This window comes from Ambystoma mexicanum, chromosome 2q, assembly GCF_040938575.1.
Source record: "Ambystoma mexicanum isolate Mex_15411 chromosome 2q, UKY_AmexF1_1, whole genome shotgun sequence".
Lineage (NCBI taxonomy): Eukaryota > Metazoa > Chordata > Amphibia > Caudata > Ambystomatidae > Ambystoma > Ambystoma mexicanum.
The window spans coordinates 1,163,044,232-1,163,067,954 of record NC_090924.1 but is presented as its reverse complement, the minus strand read 5'-3'; the positions used below and the strand labels follow the sequence as shown (position 1 = coordinate 1,163,067,954).

Sequence of the window (23,723 nt, the reverse complement as noted above, 5' to 3'; positions counted from 1 at the left end):
ATGTATTGGTCTGGGAAATGTATTATTTGTATTGTTTGAAGGGGAGCGGCGATCTAGCAAGAGTCGTGTACTCGACTAAATAGATCTGGGGGCAATAACAGGACTAATAGGTAGAGCCGGGCAGGAGAGTAAACCCAGCCTACCAGAACGGGACATAACATCTTGGAGGCTCAAACGAGACTTGTATACCTTTCCGCAGCACCCCTGTTCTTGCTCCCAATAACTGGAGTGAAAGATAATTAAAATTGCGAGGTGAATGCAAGACGTTTAATGGAAGAAAGGAAATAAAAGGGGACATCAAAGTGTAAACTAGACTACAAAGAAACAGACATAACTGCGAGTCATCTTCCTCCTTGCATTACTTGGTGGAAAGTGGAACCAAGGCTAGAGAGCTAAAGAAGCGAAACCAACCACTAAAACCTATAAGCCTGAGGAAACTAAGACAAACTATTCTCTTAGCGCCAACGAATTTTGGTTGGAACTTCACTTTATTTCTTTTGAGATCCTTTGGAACGTTGGTCGGCGCAATAGTGGAACCGTGTTTTGGTATACATTGGGACCGATGTGAAGCCAGCTCCCTAAAAAGGGCGAGTGAAGCCCCACTGGATTCTTAATTTGTGCGCCCTTTTGGAACTTTATTTGAGGAGCAGACCAGGAGTTTAGCTAAAAAGCTTGAAGCAACATATTCCCCTCACACAAGTTTGTATTCTTAGTAAGGGCAGGAAATGGGTTTTATATTCATTTGACATCCATAGTTTATTGTTAATGTTAGGGGAAATATAGGTATTTTTCCATTGCCATTTTCTTTAAATAAAGGTTGTACTAAGAAGCACGCCACCACTATGAACCCTTACTTCTGATCCCTTACAGCTGTTAAACTGCATAGGACTACATTTCCCTTGATGCTTTCAGATCATGATGAATGCGGTTTGCCTATTAGCTAGCATTGCCTGCGAGGGTCTATATCCTTACCATCACTTTCATACAGTTACTTACTTTAATTGCTATGGCCCTTCTGCCTGCCTGCCTCCTAGATTTTTGACTACTGATTTATTCACACATCAAATAAGCCAACACACGTTCTGCTTTCTTTTCTGCAAGACGGTCCATCTTCCAATGTATAGGGCTCAGATGCCCTCGTGATCCAGAGCCACACTGTAAAAACTATAAAAAATAAATAAATATCTAGGGGCAGTTAAAAGAAATTTACAACATATCTTTACCTATACATTTTCATATCTCTCAACCTTTTCAGTCCAAAGGGTGGGTCACATCTTTTTTTTTGGGTGGGTGGGTGAGAGTGCATTGCCGTTAATGGACAGATGAGGAGTTTGGCGGGTGAGTGGACACTTTCCCTGGTGAGTGACACCCGCCATGTGAGTTGAGAGGTATGCATTTAGGTTCAGGGTATTACTTGAAAGGGAGTGTATATGGTTTCTTCAATTGATTGCGATTTGAAATACTTTGGTAGGGTTCTGTATGAACCAGTGACACCAGTATTGAAATGTGGACCAAAGTAAGAAAACAGCAAGATGACAAAAGCATTGGCAAAGCCAACAGTTTTGGCTTTGGTGTAGGCATGGGATAAACTCGCTATAACATGGCAACAGCTGGAAAACAGTGCTATTACTTGGGTATAAGAGAGCAAGACCTCGCAAATGCCTAATACCAATACACAAACCAATTCGGTTGGCTTTGTCAATGTGTGTTTTTAACAGTGCTTCGGCACAAGAACCAGACAGAAATCAAGTGACTGATGGCACACTTGGTTAAGACATTTTTACACCAGAAGCTTATTTATGGCCATAGTTAAGCCAATGACTCTCAGTAAACTGCTTTGAAATAACACTGGCAGGTCAATTTTGGATGTTCCTGCGTGATAGCGCCAGCTCAAAAAGATCAGAGGATGCGTCTAGGGCTGGAGAGGCAGGCAGTTGATGTGAATGGCCATGGGGATTAACATGCCATGGCCAGTCAATGTTTCCCTCCACACATGCGTCTCCCCCCACACGTCATCTTCTTCCAAGATGTACTCTGATGCAATAGTTTTATCTTATCCGTGGCACTTAAGCACCACCTTATAGCTAAAAGAAATAAACAAATAACCATAAAATCAACGAATCTTAGTACAAACCCAGTGCCTTCATCGCATGTTTTATTATTTTGAAAACATTCTATTCCTGTGCTTTTCAATGTTTGTCTTGTACTGTCCACTAAATGTGGTTTGCACCTTCTTTGCACATGAAATGCAATCTTTGCCACCTCTCTTTTTGCAAATTATCAACTATGTGGCTGTGGGGATAGCTGAAAACCAGCATTGCCCTATTAAACTAGAGCTTCATACATATTGTAAGAGACGAACTATTACCATTGTGAACGTGCTGGATGATACCAAAGACAAATTCGCCTTGTAAGGCTTTTAAGTATACTACATAAAAAAAAACACATTGTTTAACCTGACAAATACAGGGATTGCTATTTCAGGCTTATCTTGTAAATCATGCTAATAAGATTTACAAATTAACCCCAAGACATACACAACGTGCAAGTTCAAAGTAGACACATTTAGTACTCCACCTCATGTAACCCATCAGTGCACAGGAATATTTCTTGCCATCTGAAAGAAATGGTCTCCTACTCAGGCTCTCTAGGGCTGCTAGTCGGGACAGCAAATGAGCTCACTAACAACAGACAGACGAAGCATCAGCACTTGCAGGAGAGCACCCAAAATAAAATGCCCTAGAATGCCAAGAAATATGCCTCCAGGCAGCGTTCATTTAACTACTTTGGGACGTTTGTAAGACCAAAAAAGCCCAAAACGTCCACAGAACGGTGCCATGCAGTCGAAGACGTGTACACATGTCACCGTTTTAAAAACATAACTTCTGCTCGCAGCATCCCAGAAGTGTTTTCAAACTCACTTTTGGGATTTTTATTTTACAAAAACGTATCCCAATGTCCCTCCCGCCAGGCCTTTGAGCACATCCCATTGCAACTTTGTTTTCAGTTCTGTCGCCAGGCTTGGAAAAATTATTCCAGCAGTTTTTTCCACCGAACAAGCTTTTTCAGGTTAGTAGTTTAGAATAGAATCTATTTAGACTTCAGAAACCTGGGATGACTGTCTTGTTTTAGGCTCGGACATTTAAGACTTTCTCTGCCAAAACGATAACTGAACCTCTGCATCATAACAGGTACATAAGAGACGAGGTGTGGTTGCAGAACCTTACCTCATGACTGGGAACCCAAACAAGAGCATAAATAAAACTGTTTCAACGTGGCCTTTATGGAGAACTTTAATACTGATGTAGAACCTGATAGAATGGAGAGGCCTGGATTGTTATCATTATGGCATCATTACTCTTTGCTATAGACTCATTTCATTATTGTATCATGTTTAGTTATCCATCATATATTCTGATTAGTACTGACTAGTAACATTACACTATCCACAATTATTCTGCCACATATAGGTAGCATTTGCATTTGCTTATAGAATGACACACTGTCATATTTGAAATGCCATGTAGAGCCATTTAGAGACATGTTATACTTGTTTTGTAGTTACATGTACACATGTATGCATTGTAGAGACACCATGCACGTAGAGTGTGCACTTAGAATGAGTTTGCATTATGTAGTGCTTGGATTTGCGAGAGAAAGCATAAACGCTAGAAAGCATTTAGATGGCATTATAAAGCCATTCCATTGAATGAAGACACACCGAAGCGCCATTGGGCTCTGTGCGAAATGTTCTGGTACACTGTGAAAGATTGGAATGCAAAGAGAGATAACACGGCCCTTGTCCGAGTAGAGAGAGGCCCTGGCTTATCAGCATGACTTGGGCTGGTGTTTGCAGAGACAGAAAAGGTGGGAGGCAGCGCCATGGGCTCTGTTGCATGGGGAGAGGGAAAGTGTGCTTTTGCAGGGAGAGCTCTTGCACACAGACACGGAAAGAGGGAAGCTAACAGTGGAATGAATGGAGAAATAGATGGATAGATGGTGTTTTGCGCAGGCAGACAGAAGGCCATGACAGGGATATGCTTTGAAATGTCACATTGATAAAGAACATGACCAGAACATGGAGGCATTGCTCATATTTAGAAATGCTGACAAAGATAGACACATTCTTAGTAATGTAACCATAGGGATTTGTATACGTCATGGAATAGTATAACCAGAGGTGAAGAAAGGGGAGTTTTTAGATGTTGCTGGAGTTCGATGAGGGAGAGGTGTCTTGGTGCAGCAGAATCAGATGGCTTTGGGAGATCGAGAGCTTGGGGAAGCATTCTGATGAGGCCTTGATGAGATCGATCTGGCAGAGAGAGACCGAGGCCTAGCCCTGACAGTGAATGACTGATTGCAGGAGTAGCGGGAGTGGAGAGCTTGCGCACAGCAAGAGGGGGGTATTGCTGAAAAAGACATGCGTGAATGGGGGAATTAGAACAGACTCACACAAAGAGCTTTGGGTTTGGGAAAGGGGAAATCAGACAGGGATTGTCTTAGAGAGAGTGAGTGTGAAGCATGATGTGGAATGGAGAGGAATGCTGAATGCTGGCACTTGCCATATGTATTTTGAATTAGACACTGATAGAGCCAGCTACTAACAGGCTTGCATTAGAAGCATGTAAGGCTTATAGTTAGCACACTGCATGGTAGATTTGACCCAGAAGCATAAAAGGTGCAAATTCGAGATTTGCATAATTTAGTAATGCTTGCATCATGCCTTGTTATGTATGAATAAATGTATTCTATTGTTATAATTGACTCGATTCTTGTGTTTTCTTTGTGTCTTATGTTATTGTGTCCTCTGAAGGAGTAAGATAGGTGTATGTTGTTAGGAGTAATCTAGGAGTAACACAGTGCACATAGGCTCTGAGAACGAATGCAGGGGGGGCATATTGATCCACACCCGCCTAGGAGATTGGCTAGGGTTGTCTAGGATTGCCTAGAGTTGTCTAAGACCGGTACAGGATGCCCAAGGGGTGCTAGACCATGATAGGATTTGTTTTAGGACTAACACTGACATCCTGGAAATCACAGCAGCATGGTAGACTATACCCGTGTTGAAATACCCCTAGGGTACTGTCAATATTCTTGAAAATATTCCAATTTTCACAAACATAATGGATTGGTAACAGATGTTGTTGGTATCTTTACCCATTATCAGTCTAAAGTCTGCCTTATTCTGGGTGGTTTTCATCCGTCCTGTCCAGCATCACAGATTTCAGCTGCAATAAACGGCACTGTTTAGGAACTTTACACAGCAGTGTGCCGTATAAATCAACATAACATAGCATAACATCCAGTCATGGACTCAAGTCATTTGCAAATGCCTTGTGAACTATCACCTCACAATAGAAGCAAGTTCAGTCTCCAAAATCACTTATGAAATCAGGATAACTTTGCAGCTTTTTAAAAATGAGTGGACTGTCTTCAATCTTAAAGGTTGCCAAACAAGCACAGGTGTTACGCTCACCTGGTCTCCACAGGGGAGCCGAACGGGACTGGCAGGTCTGCTGTTAGAAGGCTCACATGTCTTCTCTGTATCTGTGCCCCCACGATGGTGCGCCTAAAGGGTTAAATGAAGCATTACCCAACTGTGAGGCGGAAGACCCACATCCGCCTCCCGTGGTCTTCTGAAAGCCCCTCTGCTATGTCTCACCTTTGCTTTAAGGATGGCAGGCTCTCCGTCCTGCAGCTGTATGCAGGGGCGCGTAGTGTTCTAGGATCCAGTTACCTCACCGATCCTGTCAAGTCTCAGACAACGTTGACTCAATGAGTAAGTCTTTACCATTAAAATGGTTAGCCCAAGAGTTCAAATTGTTCAGGTTTTCCCTTTGTTGTCTTTCCTTTGTAGGTTTCTTACTGACGCGAAAGTTTGTAAAACGTAAGTGGTTTTTCCAAGAAAAGGTAGGTTCGCACCAGCGTTCTGTGATAAGTCTGTATATGTGCTGTGACTCTTCTGTGCGACTGACCTGCTGCTCTCTTATTTTGCAGGTGCTGTATGACCGTGTGACGAAGATCAGCGAATCGCTAGTAGGAGCGGTCTTCAGGTGAGTATGTCGCTGAGTTAACTGTTTGTTCGAATGGTGTTTTTCCCAATTTGCGCTAACGTGATGTTTCTTCTTTTCGTCCGACAGGTGCGGCGACTCCGGCGTGATGGGCGAACGATGGATCGGTCGCGGGATGGAGGGGAAGAGCACCTCTCATGTAGGTTCGAACGAGGCGCTCAGTAGGGATGTGGGTCCTTGGTCAGCACGGCTAACCTGATGCCTTTTCTTCCTTTGCAGGTTGCTCGAGAAGGAACTGGACTGGAGTTGTAGCTGAAGGTAACAGACACGGTGAGCGTTACACTGCAGGAGTGCAGAATAACGCGAAGCGTGTTCTGTACTAAAGGCGTCGTTTTATATAGCTTCAGAAAAGTAGTTCCCAGGCAAAGTAGTCCCAGCAACCACACCCAGTAAATAGTTCCCTAGGCAAGTAGTCCCTTCAGCCTGCCTCAGATTGGCCCACACATGCTTTACCTTGTTTGAAACTTGCCATGTTGGTAATGGCAGCATGAGCCTGGCGCCAACGGCACCAGGACCAAGTCCACGAAGCCCCTGAGAGTCTTTGGGGCCTTCAAGGCCCTCATGGAAGTCGAAGTCCTGGGCAGGTTGGTCTGCACCTAATGTGTGGGGAAATGGACCGTGAAAACAGGACTGTCTGAAAAAACAATTCTAAGGTTACACAGTTGGAGCACCATAGCAAGGAGTCTTCCATGGTTGCACGGTTCAGCGAACAACAAGGTTGTGGATATGCAGATGTTACTGCACTGAGCACTTTACTGAATAAGGGCAGATGAGTGAAACAGTCCATTAGATCCTCGTGGGCAGGCATCAGCCCATACCACCTATTGTTGGCAATTAGTATTTTATCTCTGCAGCTCAATAAAAACCAGCTTTAAAACTCAGGAGGAAGATACCAAGAGGGAATGGAGAAGACTACAACGAAGAAAGTTGTGATGTGCCTGGTGTTCAGACTTCTCCTGGACTGTGGTATAGTGGGTTCTTATCAAAGCACTGTAGAGTAAGTTCATCAGCTTGGCTCAGAGAAGTGAAAGTGCTCTGCCTCATTGTGTAACTTTCTTGACCTATGACGTGCTGAGGAGATTGCCTTCTGCTGACAGACTTTGAGGTGAGGGGAAAAGAGAAGATTTGTCTCTAAGGGAATCAGGTACACATGGGGCTTTGCAGATGGCATAAGCTGATGTGAATTGCGTTCTTTTGAATGGTAGACCTTAAGAGAGCATACAATGACAGAGGAAGGGCTGTTCTAGATGGTCTAACTCAATTAAGAATCAGCCTGCAGCATTGTGAACTTGCTGAAGGTAGTTGTCCAAGTTATACCCCAGACATCCAAATAGTAGCCATTGGCATGGTGGAGGATGGGGAGAGGAGGGATTTTGAGACAGTAACTGTCTGAAAAGGACAGGAATGTGAAGACACAAAAGGGGTAAATACGGCACTATTGTAAGCATTTAAAAGGCAAGGAACAGAGGGCTTGGACAGATTTGGCAGTGTGAAGACAAACCTCCATGGTGGAAGGGTAAAGATCTTTATTCCAGACATGGGGGCTTGTGTCAGTGAGAATGATCTGAATTTTTCAAGTTAAACAAGCCAGCTGTCAGACATGAGTAAAATGTGGGTGGTGGGTGGGTGGGGTCGGGGGGGAAGTGGAAGTCTTGTATTGGCAGTGCCAGTTGGAGCAGAATATGGAAGTCGCCCACATACATGCAACAAAGTATGGGAAGGAAGCGGTCAGCTAGCCGAAGCTAGGAAGTGATGGAAGACGGAGACTGATGTCTTGACTGATGAAACAAGATGCAGGAAATTCTAAAGAGGCAGCGCGCAGGTTAACTAGCGTTGAACATTTTAGTAGGGCAGCAAGAAAGAGGGGAAGTGGAAGACTTATGAAGCTTAAGTCTTGAATTGGTATGTATATGCCAGAGAACAAGTGGATAGGTGGACTAAAATAATGAGGTTTACCTGGGGTGGAATGAGAGCTAGTGGAAGTCAAGCAACCTGGCCAGTTGGAGAAGTTCTTGGTTTGGAAGAAGAGGGCGAGTATATTGCAATGTTTTGGAGGTAAGGGAGGTCTCTGGAGGATAGCGCAGGGGCAACATGCTCACCTTGTAAGCAAGATGACAAAGAGCAACACAGGTTTGATCCCCGGGTCTGCGCTTAGTGTTCATCTTTAGACCAGGGGGAAATCCAACCTTAGGCATCAGCATTTTACCCATCTTCACGCAGCTCTTCGTCCATGTCACTGGCTCTCCGTCCTGTCGTTGTCTTTGCTGAAGAGCTTCTCTTTACTATGGAAAGTGTTTGCAGGGATTTCATCTAGTATATGGAAGCCCACATCGTTTAAGGGCATATTTGACACCACTCCCCGCTTTCTGGCTAGCTCTACATTTTCCTACAATGGTCTGGCATATGGAAAGCTCCCCGCCGGCCCATGGATTGTTACAGGGGGTCTTGTCAGCATCTGTGGGTCTTTGGGTGGTGGGGCGATGTGGCGGGGGCTGAAGGTGCGGGAGGAGATGTCACAATAGTGACCCCTGTGTAGCTGGAATCCAGGGGTGAGGTTTCACAATGGTTTGGCTCCTCCAGTTTAGAAAAGGCTTCACTGTTGTAGAAAGTGCACAGTGACTGGGGTACATTGAAACGAGGGGACATAGAAGTAAAGTCACATTAATTAGAGAAAGAATCAATAAATAAAAGGAACTCCCACCTACCCCCCAAGCTGGGGACATTGCTCTGTTTATATAATAGAGGTTATGGCCATAGCGGAATAAATCCAGAAGGACTACTGCTGGGACCGGTGGCCTGGTCCTCATGAATCTCACAGGATACCAGGCCCTTCTAACAAGTCGATAACAAGTCGATACCTGCCCCTCACTGCACTGCCCCTGCAGGCCCCTGCTTGGTGGCTCTACCTCGCACCCTGGGAGTCACCCGCACTTAGTCAAAGGCCTCCTCCTTGCCTCCCCTCCTGGGCACTTGCCTCCCGGGCCCCCTACCAGCACTTGTCCATTCCTTGACTCCCCAGCATCCCTACTTCCTGCACTTCTCTTCACTGCACCTGCACGTCCAAATACCACAAGGCCTAGTAGGACCACAAATATATATTTAATGTTATATTTTTGCTCTCCCCTGTTCCCTTCCCATTTAGCCTTGTGGTGCTTTGAAACACAATTCTGCTGTATAAGCGCTTAACAAATGCCCAATAAAATAAAATTTAAAAATTCTTTTAAAATAAATTACTTTTGCTGGTATGCTTACTGAACGAAACGTTGCAGTCGATAATAAAACCCAGAGATTTAGTGCCTGGGGCTAGTCTTAGTGTGAACCCTTTGAGAGAGATTCATGCTGGATTTCCATCATGGGAGGAGCGCAAACTGAGTTGTTGTGGGACCGAGACTGAAGTATGAGCTCATCATCCATGACTGAATGAACGCAAGGAAACTTTGCAGACGTGACATTTTATCAATGTGCCTGACACATGACTGGATGGTGCGTTACTGGATGGAGCAATGGTCTGAAAACTTCCATCTAGAACAGTTGGTGCCTCTCAGACAGGTAGGACGCAAACCAGTCAGGTAGAAAGGATGCAAACTAGTAAAGTACGTAGTCTGTAAACACCACCCTCGTGGACAGAAATGGGAGTACTGTTGTGTGACATATTGTATCAAACTCTGCTGTGTGGTCCAGTAGATCTGGGAGAAATGCATCCCCTTTGCCCATGATGTCGAAATTATAGTCCCAGCCTGTGCGTTTGCGGTTTCACAACTGTGCCAAGGTGCGAACCCAGATTGTAAATCCTTCAATAGACGTTAGTGATCGATTTGTCTATGTAGTTGTACTGACAGTCTATTCAAACCACCTTCCCGAAGGAGGGAAGGCTTGGGATTGTGGGGCAGTTGGTCAGATTTGTTTTGTGAGCAGTGGGCACAGTACCTCTAAGAGTAATTTGGGGTATCTCCCTTTTGGAGACAGGTCTTCTGATGACGGGTGGAAGGGATAGATTTGATGACAGACAGGGATGATATCTTTCTCACGAGTAGATGGTTTGAGGGATGGGAAAGTTGCTCAGTCATCAGGTGGTTCTTGCACACCTTCATTGAAACCTACATTGTTGGATTTGCAAGGACTTCTTGAGCTGGTTTCTATATGTTTAGGAAGCCTGTGCTTCAAGAAAACTGGCTATTAGTAAGGTAATAGTAGTACTCAGATGTAGATTGTACCTTAAAATGGGATTGTCAATGTAGTTGGGGGCAAGTCTGCATTTCCGGTCTTCAGGGCCAATAAGATTTCTCTATCCATTTTGATTCTTGAATTGTGTGGCCTGTGTGCATGAAGGTATGTACTAGAATCGTGTGGTTGCTGGTAAATCACATTTCTGCAATGCCTGGGTCGAAATCTGTCTAAAATATCAAGCTTTAGCTACTTGGGCAATTCTTGGTGGCTGATTTAATATAGATCAATGAGTATTGCAGGTGAGAATGAATGTACAAAAGGTCTGGCCATTTCTGTATATCTGCGTAAACATTGTGGGTGGTGGCAGGTGTGGGATGTTTTTACCCATGCATCCGAGCCCTACCTCAAAAACTGTACAGTACTGACATGGAAAACATCATGATGGCCAGAGCTTCCCAGAAAATGCCCAGGGAAAGGCATGAAGAATAGGCTGCCACCCATTTTGCCGATGTTATGGGCACAGAAGGGCACTGCCTAAAACCACCATTGGACCACCCACACAGTAGTCTGAAACCATTGGGAATGGCAATGCTGATTGCCAAAAGCAACCTAGAATTGGGGGGAATTCATTTTCTTAAATCCCAAAAATGGTTGCATTACCAGTACTCACCACTATCAGAAAGCCGGCGTTTTAAAACACCACCAGACTTTTTTGTGTAAAACTGAATAGATGAACCCAAAGCATGCCAAAGAAAGACTTACTGAGAGGTGGATACAATGTAAAGTTATATTCTGAAGTGACTTGAAGGTTTATAACAAGACTGGCTGAGCTGTGGATTTCAGCAGTTTAAGTAAATTTGGACTGAAAGACACTAAAAATCTAAATGTTTAAAAGAAATGAGTGACCTACTTTTGAGTGTCACATAGGTTGCAATTGTTTAAATGTCATAGTTTTAAACTTAGAATCAGCATTTTAGCTGCATATGTAAAAAACGGTTAGTTTATTTGAATGCAGAAAACTGGGTAACTAAAAGTGACATTAGCTGGGGCCTGGTTTAAGGAACTGAATTCTGCCCACCAGCTACCCCCGACAGGAGTTGAGACTTGCACAACAGCTGTGTTCCCAGGCCTAGCTGTCCTTTTGCTGCTCCCACCAAAAGGGATATGACACTTCTCTGATTGAATTACCTGGGCTCTGCAGGAAATTGAACAAAGCCCTGTCCTGACTCAGGCAAATGTTTTATTACGGGGGCCGTATAAGTGGCTTCCTCCTGGAAGTAAAGGGGAGGAGCACTGCCTGTGAGAGCAAGCTGGCTTGGCAGAACTGGAAAAACCAGAAATTCAATCTTGTGCTGGGGGGAAACCACACCCCTGTAGCCAGAATATGGTTTTAGAAAAAGATGAATAACTCATAGAGCGGACTTGTGAAAATTATTTAAATGATACCATAATTCTTGTGATTTTTCTGCCCACATTTTAAGAGGTTTTTAGAACGGGTGGCATGATCTGGGGGCAAGCTAGCAGTTAAGAGGGTATTACTTAAAATGTATGCATGTTAAAAATCTGACACTTCATCAATTAATGTCCATACTCCTTGCGCACATGTGTGTAAATTTGGGGTAATGTCCGATATTGCGAAACCAGTTAAAAAGTGCAAATGTCGCCATTTCTGAATGCAAGCTCCCAGGAAGAGCAGATTTGGACAGGGTATACCTCCTGTGATATGTGATGGGTGCATGTAATTTTAAACAAATGTGTACCTGTGCAAATATGTCTTTTGGGTCAAAATATAGATTGTGTGTAATTTGACAGGGGTGGGTTCTCTGTATCATAAACAGACCTCACCATGATGAAACTTCATTTCATTCCCCCAATCAAGGGGAAGAGGATGAAGTGGCCAATGACAAGTGGAGAGGGGTAGAGCCTAGTGATGCTGCACACACACCCATTTTCAAAACACATAAAAGCAGACAGTCAGGACAGATAGGGACATTCAAATCCATTTGCTGCGGGACGCTCTCCGGGAAAATCCATACTTTACCTCCATCAATCTCTAGAGAAAGCTGTGCAGAAAGATCCAGACTTCAAATCTTTCAATATCCAGAACCAGAGACCCAGACCGCTGTTAGCAGAAGCAGAGAGCTGACCCAGATCACTGTGAAGAGACCCAGACCAGACCGGAGTCCAGTCCAAAACCTGACCAGATCCGTGGCGAGGCCCATTTATTTCAAAAATATATTGTGAGTACCTATCTCTTAGTTAGAATAATATAATTCAATCTATTTTAATCTAACCAGAACTGTCTCCTAGAAGTTGTACCTTGTCATTTTGCAAAACTGTCACTTGTCACTTTGAATTTTAACATTCCAAATCTGAAAAACACCCTTTATTTAATCGCTCATATCTCCGTGACCGTTTGTCTTAGAGACTTGCAGTAACTTTTCTCTGAAAGCTGGGACTCTTGGCTTTTCTACAAACCTAGAACCGCATTCCTACCCCCTATAGTTTTGCCGCAATCGCGAAAAACGCACTCGCGAATTTGCCGCGATTTGCAAATTTCTCCACGTGTGAAAACAGCAGTTCTTGCTTTCCTTGCTAAAAATTTGTTTGCCTCTTAAGAACCATCCCTGAATCATTGCTAGAGTGAGCCTGGACTAATATTAACTAGATACCACTCACCCTGAACCTCTAGATGGAATTAAAAGCGTTTTAGCATATTTTTCACTTCGTTGCCAGCACATATAAAAGCATTTTGGGCCTGTGTTTCCAACTTCTGTAGTCTAAGCTTGCTGGGGGTGAACTGAATTACATTTGATTGCATTTCTGAGAACTGTGTGCTTTCCTTCCATTTCCTTGCCTTGCATAAAGGGGGGAGGGGATTGCCAGAGAAAAGTGATTACATTGTTTTGTTGAAATCCTATTGAGTATTTTCTGTATTGCATTTTTCATTCAACATTACATCCATCTGAACTTATATAAAGTATTCTCTACCACCTTATTCTTCTGTTCCTATTCACAAGTGTGCTAGTGCCAGACTATCCATTATTGATTACTAATCAGATTAAGTGTGATATCCAATTATTAATTTATTATAAAGTGTGATATATATCTATATTGTTTAAATTCTCAAATAAACCTTTTAACTTGCAAAACAGAACTACTTCTTGGCTCAGTGGGGTCAGGGGGATTCCAAGGGAAGGGTGTTATATAGGGGTAGTCATCCAGAACGCATGAACTGGACATAAAGATATATCAATAAGGGTTTCCATTCAGTATCCCAGACTAGGCATTGACTTAGCTGTAGTGTTGAATTGAATCCTCTTACACAGGCCAAACACAGTGGTTGAGTTTGTGAACCTTCTGCCCTTGGTTTCAGGTGCCTACTGGTCTGTGTAACTACCATTGCTGTTTTTTTACCCGACTGAGCAGGTGGGAACTCGTTTTTCAAATGCAATTATGTGTGGTCGCACAATTACTGAAGGTGTTTCTGATGCGTTTTGCTGGTTGATGGAGTCTGTGACTAAAGATCCTTCTTTCTCCTTGGACAGGCAGTATGGTAGGATTTAAAGATCAGGCACAAGTTGGTGTGAATAAGGAGATTCACTATGGCCAAGCCAGATCGTGCACATTGATAGCTGTCCAGAAGAGGTGTTTCAGGATGAGTGCATGATGCATTGATTTTGAATTTTCATCAGTCATTTTGGATCAAGCAATGGGGGAATATGGTTTGGTAGCAGTGCTTAAAGGTAGATGATAGAGCAGACCTAGGGATTGGTTCTCCAAGAATTGGTGGGGAGAGGAAGGAGTCTGGAGGGTGGTCTGCCAGAACCTCTTCAAGGTCAAGGGACGTCCTGGGTTGGGTAAGTCTGTGGAAGGGAGCATGGAGAGGGAGAAGCGAAGTTGTGAGTGGCTGTGGGCAAGAGGCACATTGGTGACCAACAAAATTCCTACTAGGAGAGAAGGCACAAAGGTGGCAAGACAGACGTCTAGTTATGAAGATGTTAATCTCAAGCTCTGTCTGGATATGAAACACATACTTGGAGAGCTAGAGCGAACATGTGGAGATTAACCGGGACTAGAGGCTAGCAACAGGGTCTTGGGGCTTGACTCCAACTATTATTTTAGGTGGTAGGTTAGAGCTGTGAGAGGGCCATACATTTTTTATATCCGAGGCACAACCAGTCTGTAAAATCAATGTGCCATTGCTGATGAATTTGGTGATCAGGGGAAACCAATCTAATTACTCAGCTACGGCACATTACATTTTCATAATCACAGAAAGAATTTAGAATGTGTGAGCTCCAAGAAAAAAATCACTCATACAGTAAAGAATGAGTCATGTTTAGTCTCGTTTCCGAGAAGGAGCAGGCCCTGAGAGCCGAGGTGGGGCAAGGCACTATGGAATTTGGAGGCCACCATTTTCAGAAGGGGTTTTGGGCAAAACACCAGGTGATCTTGCATGTGATCAACATATTCACTAGACAGACGCATATAGAACCTGTGTTATGTTACATTAAAATGTTTTTGTACTACTCGGAATCATCACACTAACAGTTCCATTTACTTGATCATCCAAAATTTCTCAGCACCAGAACAAATCACTGTACCTTCATCACACTTAACCTCAACATAAATTTAGTTTAATTGAGTGGATTTACAAATTTGCGGCGAGGACAATGTTCAAGTTACTTTCAGAAGTTTAAAAGAAAATAATTCAGGTAGAGGAAAAGTGTGACAAAAGTAGAATGGTAAATCTGTGGTGTGGAGAAGTAATTGTGGCAAAGAAATGCATACACCGATACTATCAAGGTGAGTGACCTATAGACAAGCCTTAGAGTAGGTATTAACAAAGGTCAGTAGGCAATAGAAAAATTAAGCATCAATGGAAGTCTTTACTGGGTCGAGACGGTGGGACACGGGGGGGCGTGGCCAACTGCGAGGTGATGCAGACGTGAGGCTCTTCAGCTCCCGCTGCCGCTCCACACTGCTCTTCAGCTCCCGCTGCCTGAAACTACAGCCCGATTTGTGATCGCTAATCGCACCAAAAGAGACCTGCAGAGAGCTAACCTGATCGGGCACAACTCTGCAAAGTTAGAGCGCCGTGGGCGCCTGCTGTACGAACCCCGACGGTCTGAAGTTCGGGGCCGCGAGCCGTGCCCCTGAAACAAGATGGCCACTGAGTAACTTTCGCGCCCGCCACTGTGGCTGCGAGATCGGCTTGCTGGGGAGCCGGAGACGCAGCCGCGGCAGAGCAGTGAGGTGCGGCTGGGCGGGGGACCTCCCCTGGTGTTCGGCATCTGGTCTGGAACTCGAACGACCCGAATGTACAGAGAGTGACCTGACGCGGCCAGAGGGGCTATGAGGAAGCTCCCCCACACGCGGCAAGGAAGTGGGACGGTGTTGACTGTGGCGGACAAGGAACGGAGCAAATCCAGGCAAGCAACGTCTCCGGCGTGACGGCACAGCGGAGGTAGCCATCACCCTCTCGTGACCAGCGGCGGAGGTGCTAAGCAAGCCCTGGCGACCTTGCAGGTAGGTCCAGACTGCTGCGGCCGGCGAGGAGGCTGGTAAGGTGCTTCGGGGGAAGAGGGGTGCGGTGTCCGTCCCTGCTCTGAGAGGCTGAGCCCGTGAAGGACCGGGCGGCCTGAGCGCTCCGCAGCTCTTCCGGTGCCGGGAGTGGATCGCTCCAGTGGGTGCTGCCTGGAGACGTCGGAGGAAGGGATCACGGCGCCGTGGGGGAGTGGAGGTCTCAGGGAGGACCGCCTGCAACGCCCAGGCCCTGCCCAGGGAGTTGGAGAGCTGCTCAACACCCACAAGCAACACACAGCAGGGCCTCCCCGGGGCGGACTGACAGAGGCCCCGCTGAGCAGATCGGTTGGTGCCCAGAAGAGAAGCGGCCCATCAGACATAAGGTATGGTGTGGTCCGGCCTGACCCTCTGGGGCCTCGGGCGAGGCGGAAAGCGGAGGTCTGCGGGAAAGAACTGAATCCCCGAGAGGGCAGCGGGAAACACACGCCAGGCTGCTCTGGAGCCGTCGCAGAGGGGGTAGGAAGCGGCCCCATAGGAATCAAGGGCAACCAGTCTTCAGATACGATCTGCAACACTGCGGAACGGAGTGGGGTGCAAGGACAGGGGAAGTGCTGAGCAATTCTGAGGCTATACCTACTTGTACCCCACCTGTATCACGAAGGGGACTAAGCGTCCTGACCCAACACAATGAGCATCCTGTCAAGATGCCCTGGTCAATAAAGTCGTAGAAGGGGCCCCCACGAGCAATACTGGAGGACAAACAACCGGGAAACACCGAAACCCTGGTGGCGGGTAAGTATGCGATAAAGGAAGCATCTGCCTGCAGGGTGCTGGTTGCGGCTTGACTCGAAACCCGCAAGTATCCAGGGATCGACCACAAGTGACAAGTGAAACTGCTGCCCCCCCCACCCCAATGGGACCACCCTGGTGGTTTGATACTGCACTGTGGAAGGAAGACTGACTCGGGAGGTACTCCGCGATTCCACAAGGCGGGGATCCGCCATAAGATCACATCTGCAGGGGCAAGGGGCAACCATGGGCAAGGACAAAACAAAAAAACCTACCATGCAGAACAGGATCGAGCAATACACTGTTCCTTCATCGCAATCTGCAGAGCCCCAGCCGCAGTTGTCTGGAGACATGGAATCCGTGCAGGCTCTTTCCCTAAAGGACGTCATGGCCGCCATAGCAGATTCTCATACATCCATGGAGCAGAAGATAGACCAAATAAGCGTGGATGCATCCCTCCTCAGGCACGACCTACAGAAACTGTCTGCGCGCACTGGAGAAGCAGAGCAACGCATTTCAAATACAGAGGATGGGCTACAAAATGTGCACCAACAACTCCAAGGGGTCTAGGCCAAGCTTAAAACGCTGGAAGCATGGGTGTCACGACCCTCGCCCAAAACCCCCTCTGGTAAACCCATTGGCCAGGTGGAGTCAGGACTCGGGCCTCTGGGCCTGGCATCCTCTTCAAAAGCCCTCATGGGGCCAGGCTCATACACCATGAACAACAATGTGCTTGGGAACTACTTTATTGTATTGTCAGCCAACATGGAGGCATCCACATAGCTTGGTTCCTAAGAACCAAGCTATGCGGTCTAGTGTTTTGGGTGTGGCAGGCCTGGAACTACTTTCCCTGGTACTACTTTACCTGGGCTAAATAAACCACACCCTGACTGCAGAACATGCTTCGTGTTACTTTGCAGCTTGCAATGTGACGCTCACTGTGACCAGCTATTCCCTCGAACCTCAGAGAAGCAGAACCTGTAAGGAGACAAAAAGAACATCATTAGCAGCAGCATATTACCTGCACAGTCTTCATCTTTAAACACTCGCAGCTACTGAGAACAGCTTCCTCGAATCTGCACGCCTACCGGACAGAACGACCTGAAAGAGGAAGATAGAGGCAACATTTAAGAAAGCTGTAGAGACATTTACAAATTACGAACTGCTCAAAAGGCTTACCTGGCTGGGTGCCTCTCGGCTGGCACCACTCCGGACATTCCACTCCCGCTGAAGATCACTGCGACCTACAAGGAAGGAAAACACAGGTTAGCAAAGGCAAGAATTCGCAGCGCTGCACATAGCGCTTACTTACCGCATCATAGCGCTCTTAATGCGCCATCATTTACCAGCAGGGCTCAACCAAGCCAGTTCGCCGCGCTGAAGCTCTGCATACCTAAGGGAGAAAAGAGAGACATTTTAAACAAAGAAAGGCATGCAGGATAGCAACAAAACTAAAGAACCGCAATAAGACCTACCTGAACAATATCCAAAGGGCCGGCGTCAGTGAAGTAACTGGACCGCCCATGAAAGACAACGCGCCCCTGCAAAGAAGGCAGGACGGAGAGCACGCCTAATTCTACCACAAGGTGAGGAGAGGGCGCCAGAGGGACTGAAAGCATACGGGGGTGGAGGGAGGATACTTACCCCAGTTAGTCAGTCTTGAACACAGTCGTCCTGTATTTTCAGGCAGAACCTTCCCCGCAGACCACATCAGGGCAAAGCTAAGAAGCATACCAGCAAGCAACCCGGCTGGGTGGCGTCCCTGTGGATACCAGTTGAGCATAACAAACGGTTGAGGAAGGTGAGGGACGGTCTAGGCATAATAACGTTTGTATCCTCGGCATTCCCGAGAAAGAGGAGGGGCCCTGCATGGAACTTTTCCTGGAACAACTACTAACGGACCTCTTTGACCTGCACTCTTTTTCAAAAATGTTCTCTATAGAAAGAGCACACTGAGTACCCACGGGTAGGCCGCTGCCTGACGCCCCTCCGCGAACTGTAATAGCAAAGTTTTTGAATTACCGGGACCGGGACACACTCTTGCAACTGGCTCGAACCAAGGGCACGACTACCTTCAGCGGGACCAAGTTCGCCTTTTTTCCCCAGACTATACAAGGGAGGTACAGAAATCAATCCAATCCTTTGGAAAGCTGAAAAGACAACCGCAATCAGTAGGAGTCAAGTACGGCCTGCTCTTTCCTGCGCAGTTGAAAATATACCACAAGGGCACACCGGTCCACTTTGACGACCCCGGCGAGGCATGGCGTTGGTCGAATCCCCGAAGTAACGGGAACAAAAACTCTGGACCGCCACCAGGGTGGCGTCGGGAACCTGATCAGCAGCCACTACCGGACCTGCCGAGGAACAGGGGAAACAGGGCCCGCCTTGATTCCTGATGAAGGCTCGACCTCCTGCCTGCAGGCAACCAATTTATGGACAACACCACAATGGGCCTCTGTGGCCGACAGAATGCGTTCACATTCCCATATGGTGGTAAGCGGAGGACTGCTACCCTCGCACCTGGGGCATTATCACCCCCCACTCCCTCCAAACCCTTCTTGTTAGTAGAACCGCAGTAGGGACTATTAAAGCTGGCACCCTACCGTTTTTAATTGCCAGCAATGTTTGGGCGACAGGTACTTTGTGTTGGGGTGGAGTATGGGGAGGTGGAGAGTGGAGTATGGGGATGGTGGGATTAGTTGGGAGGAGTTTTTAGTTACCCCAGGGCCAGTTAACTCCTGTAGGTTTCAGGGGATGACGTGGTTCCTGGTCAGTTGGGACCATAGCACGCTCGGACAGCATCTCAGTCACCAATCATTGATGATTCTACACCACACCGGCACACACTAGGATCCTACCACCGTGGTTCATTTGCCTGCCCCTCTCACACTCTTGCTAGATGGCACATGACAAATCTCAACTGCCTCTGCCTACACATCCCAGATCCCTTAGGGTCCTCACCTGGAATGTGAACGGGATGGGGTCCGAGATTAAACGACGGTTAGTTAAGCAACAACTTAGTAGATACTCGCCCGATGTGGCCATGCTTACCAAAACACACCTAGCGGGTTCACACTGTAATTTTTTCCAGCGGACCAACTACAGGGCAGCCTTTCATGCTGGGTATACCATGGGATCCAGGGGCACCCTTACTCTTATACATAAGCGCGTTCCATTTGCCTTGCAGGAAGTGGTGAGGGACCCTGGTGGCCGTTACGTGCTGGTCCTGGGGACACTCGGGGTTGAGAGCTTTGGGTTTGTCTCAGTCTACTCACCTCTGGGGCAGGAACTCCTGGAGGAACTGACCACCCTGATGGGCAAGTATCAACCCGATAAGTGGTTTCTGGGTGGAGACTTTAATGATGTGATGTTTAACACCATGGACCGATCCCACCTTCGACACCGTAACCCGAATGCCCCTACGAGGCTGTCCAACTTTGTACCTGCCTTAGGTCTCTGTGATGTGTGGCGGGAACTGCACCGGGGGACTAGAGGGTACTCATTCCACTTGGGAGCCCATGGCTCCCTTTCTAGGCTCGATTATCTATTTGTTCCGCAAACGGAGCTCTTTAGAATAATCTCGGCAGACTTACTTCCCAGGGGAATTTCGGACCCCTCGCCTCCGGTGGTGGAGACGCGGCTGCAGGGTACAACCCCCCCTAGGACGTGGCGGCTAAATAACTTATCTGGGATGTCCGGAATTGGGAGATCGTCTTACGGAAATCTCGACTGAATACTTCAAGATTAACGACAATGGCGAAAACAACCCAATAGTGAGTGATATGGGAGGCTTATAAGACCGTGCTGCGAGGAGAAATAATCTCCTGGACAGCGAATAGGAAGAGGGAGAGGCTTCAGATGATAGGTGAGGCGGAGACGGAGGTAACCCAACGGGAGAACCACCACATCCTGGATCCAACCCCTCAGACCCAAACATCCCTCACACGGGCCACTGAACGCCTCCGGAACCTTATGTTGGACAATGCCAAACAGGCCCACTGGGAATCCAGAGGAAGGATATATGAGGTTGGGGACAAAGCCGGGAAACTGTTGGCCTGGCTAGAGAGGCGAGACAAGGGACAGCGATGTGTCCGGGAGTTCCTTACACCAAGGGGAGAGAGATGCCAGTCAGACATTGACACAGCAGAAGCCTTTGCCCAATTCTATGCTCCATTATATCAGGCCCCGACTGGGTTGCTTGACCCAGCCCTCCTGGATGACATAGAAATCCCTACCCTGTCGGAGCAACAGAAGGAGGTATTGGACTCCGAGCTCACAGAAGCCAAAATAGTAGAAGCCCTAGCACAACTGCAACCGGGGAAAACCCCGGGTCCTAATGGGTTTCCGATCTGGCAGAAATTAGGAAATAATTACATAGGGCCTCCCCTGCATCAGATGCTGTTGAGCGCCCGAGACCAGGATTCCCTCCCACAGGACCTATGTAAGGCTACTATTGTAGTTATCCACAAACCAGACAAACCCCTGGAGAAATGTGCCTCTTACAGGCCGATCTCGTTAATTAATGGCGAAGCCAAAGTTCTGGCCTAACTCCTAGCCAACCGGCTCCAGCCGGTAGCGGACACCTTGATACACCCAACCAATGTGGCATCATGCCTCATAAATCAACCCGAATGAATCTGCGCCGGCTCCACCTGGCGTTGGAAAGGGCTCCTATCCTTGACACTCCACTGGCCCTGTTGGCAATTGATTTTGAAAAGGCATTTGATTCAATACGGTGGGACAGCCTTTGGGAAATTATAGCACGTATGGGGTTTGAAGAAGGTTTTCTGGGATGGGTAAAACTGTTATATACAAATATACAGGCAGAGGTCAGGGTGAACGGGTGGACTTCCTGATCCTTCCCCCTGGGTAGGGGTACGCAACAGGGGTGTCCTCTGTCCCCCCCACCTTTTTGCCCTCGCGATTGAACCGTTGGCCCTGTGGCTTCATCAGAGCGGGGCATGGACGGGGTTTAGATGGCCTGAGGGACACGAAGACCGAATATCCCTGTATGCCAATGACCTTCTGTTATACCTAGCTGAACCGACTCGGAACTGCCCTCTGGTAACCCAGATGCTTGTGGATTATGGGGAGTTTAGCGGATTGAAAATTAACTGGAAGAAATCCGTACTCTACCCGGTGAAGGGGGGAGAGCAGGCCAACCCACCGGACTGCCCATACCAGGTTGAGAGGCAGGGCTTTAAGTACTTGGGAATCTGGATAACGAATGATCTTACTACATACGCAAAGCACAATTTTCAACCGATTATAGACCAGTTTGTTACTGACGTCCGTCATTGGAAACTTCTCCCCCTGACTCTCATGAGCAGAGCGGCACTCTTTAAAATGATGGCACTTCCATGATTCCTCCATGTTCTGCAGAACGCCCCGCTCACGATCCCCACCTCTGAATTCAACCATATAGAGAGGGTGGTATAGGAGTACCCCGCCTCCAAACCTATTACTGGGCATCACAACTCAGTGGTCAACGACCTGCTTCACGGAGACCCCATACACCTACTATACCAATCTCCACAGCGGCCCTCTCTCCCGACAATTGGGTCCCATACCACCACCATCTGGAGACAGGCACACGTGTTTGTTGGGTGGGGGGAACAAGATTACCTCAGCGCAACCCCTATGGCAAAATAGCAATTTAAAAGAAATAGAGAATTTTGAACCGTGGCCGCGCTGGGTGAGAGCGGGAATTCTGAGGGTAGAAGATATCCTGAGAGACGGGAAGTTAATCTTGTTCAAAGACTTGCAGGACAAATTCCAACTCCCAAATACCGAGCGGTACCACTTCATACAATTGACCCATGCCCTGAGAACCCACATACCTCTGGAGGAGGCGATCCCCGACTATACACCTATTGAACGTAATATACTGCCAGCATACATCCTCGCCAAATGCACGTCCATCCTCTATAACGCCATCACATCCTTTGCTACTCCCGAGCTATTACGACTTAAGTCCAAATGGGAAAGGGATGTGGGGAAATACATCCAGAGGACTGGGTACAGGTCTTAATGCACCCACGGGAAGTGGCCATCTCTTCCAGATTGAGGCTGGTGCAGCTTAAGATCCTGCATAGGGTGTACTATCCCAGGACCACTCTATATGGCTGGAAGAGGGCAACAAACTCGAACTGTCTCCGATGTGGAGGGGAAGAAGGAACTTTCTTTCATACCCTTTGGTCATGCCCCCAGATCTGCACCTTCTGGAACGATTGCTGTACAGAACTGTCCAAGGCGCTCACTCACTCTATCGAACTGGACCCGAGGGTCCTACTCTTAGGGGTGCCTGACGAATCCGATTCCAATAAATGGGAAAAACTGCTTTTGAATACCGCGGCGGCCTTACTGAAATGTAACATTGCACAAAAGTGGGGAGTGCCGGACCCCCCCCCAACCTCCCCGACACTGGAGCAGTGGGTACTGGATATGGACTCATGTGCCATGATGGAACGACGGATCTATAGTACGAGAGGATGCCCAGCCAAAGCATCTAAAATATGGGGGAAATGGGAAGAGTGTGGGCCGTGAAGGCCGGACGCTGGTAATCATGGTATGGCCGGATGGAGAGCAGGCCTGGGGGAAAGTCAGTGGGGAGCCGGTAACACTAATACTTCGCTGAGTTTTTTTGACTGGGGATGCTGTTCTGAAATGCTTTTGCTGTCCTTTTCTTTTGGTTTTTGTTTTCTTGTTCTGTGGTTGTTTCGACCATGTTATGAAAAACAATAAAATGTATTAAAAAAAAAAAAAGACTGTGGGACGCAGGTCTACTGTAATGGGAAATAGTCTGCTTGAGAAGAATTTTGGCGTTTGGGCAAAACAATACCTTTACAATTAGTCTTTTAATTGGAACATAAAAGTCTAAGTGGGAGTAGAAAGGCATCTATGAAAGCCTCAAAGCTGCAGAGTGTTATAGGGAAAATGACAGTTTCGCAGCGCAAAATAGGATGGTCGAGGATTGCAAGAACGTGCAATGAATGATCTCAGAATGACTTGGGTCTTACTTCTGGGGGCTTCTTCTGAAAGTGTATGGCAGGAGCTGGTGCACTGGATCTCCCATTTCATCTCAAAAGCTTAAAAGTAGCTCTTCAATGGATCTCCAGTCATTTCTACATTTGAGCGTGGACCCATTATATTAGCACTGAAAATGGT

General features: G+C 47.0%; 1 protein-coding gene across 2 annotated transcripts in view; it reads right to left on the bottom strand.

Moving 5' to 3' along the window:
• SLC25A13 (solute carrier family 25 member 13) overlaps nt 1-23,723 on the bottom strand; it is a 1,524,563-nt gene that overhangs the window by 1,446,783 nt on the left and 54,057 nt on the right. The gene's annotated exons all lie outside the window — the stretch shown is intronic.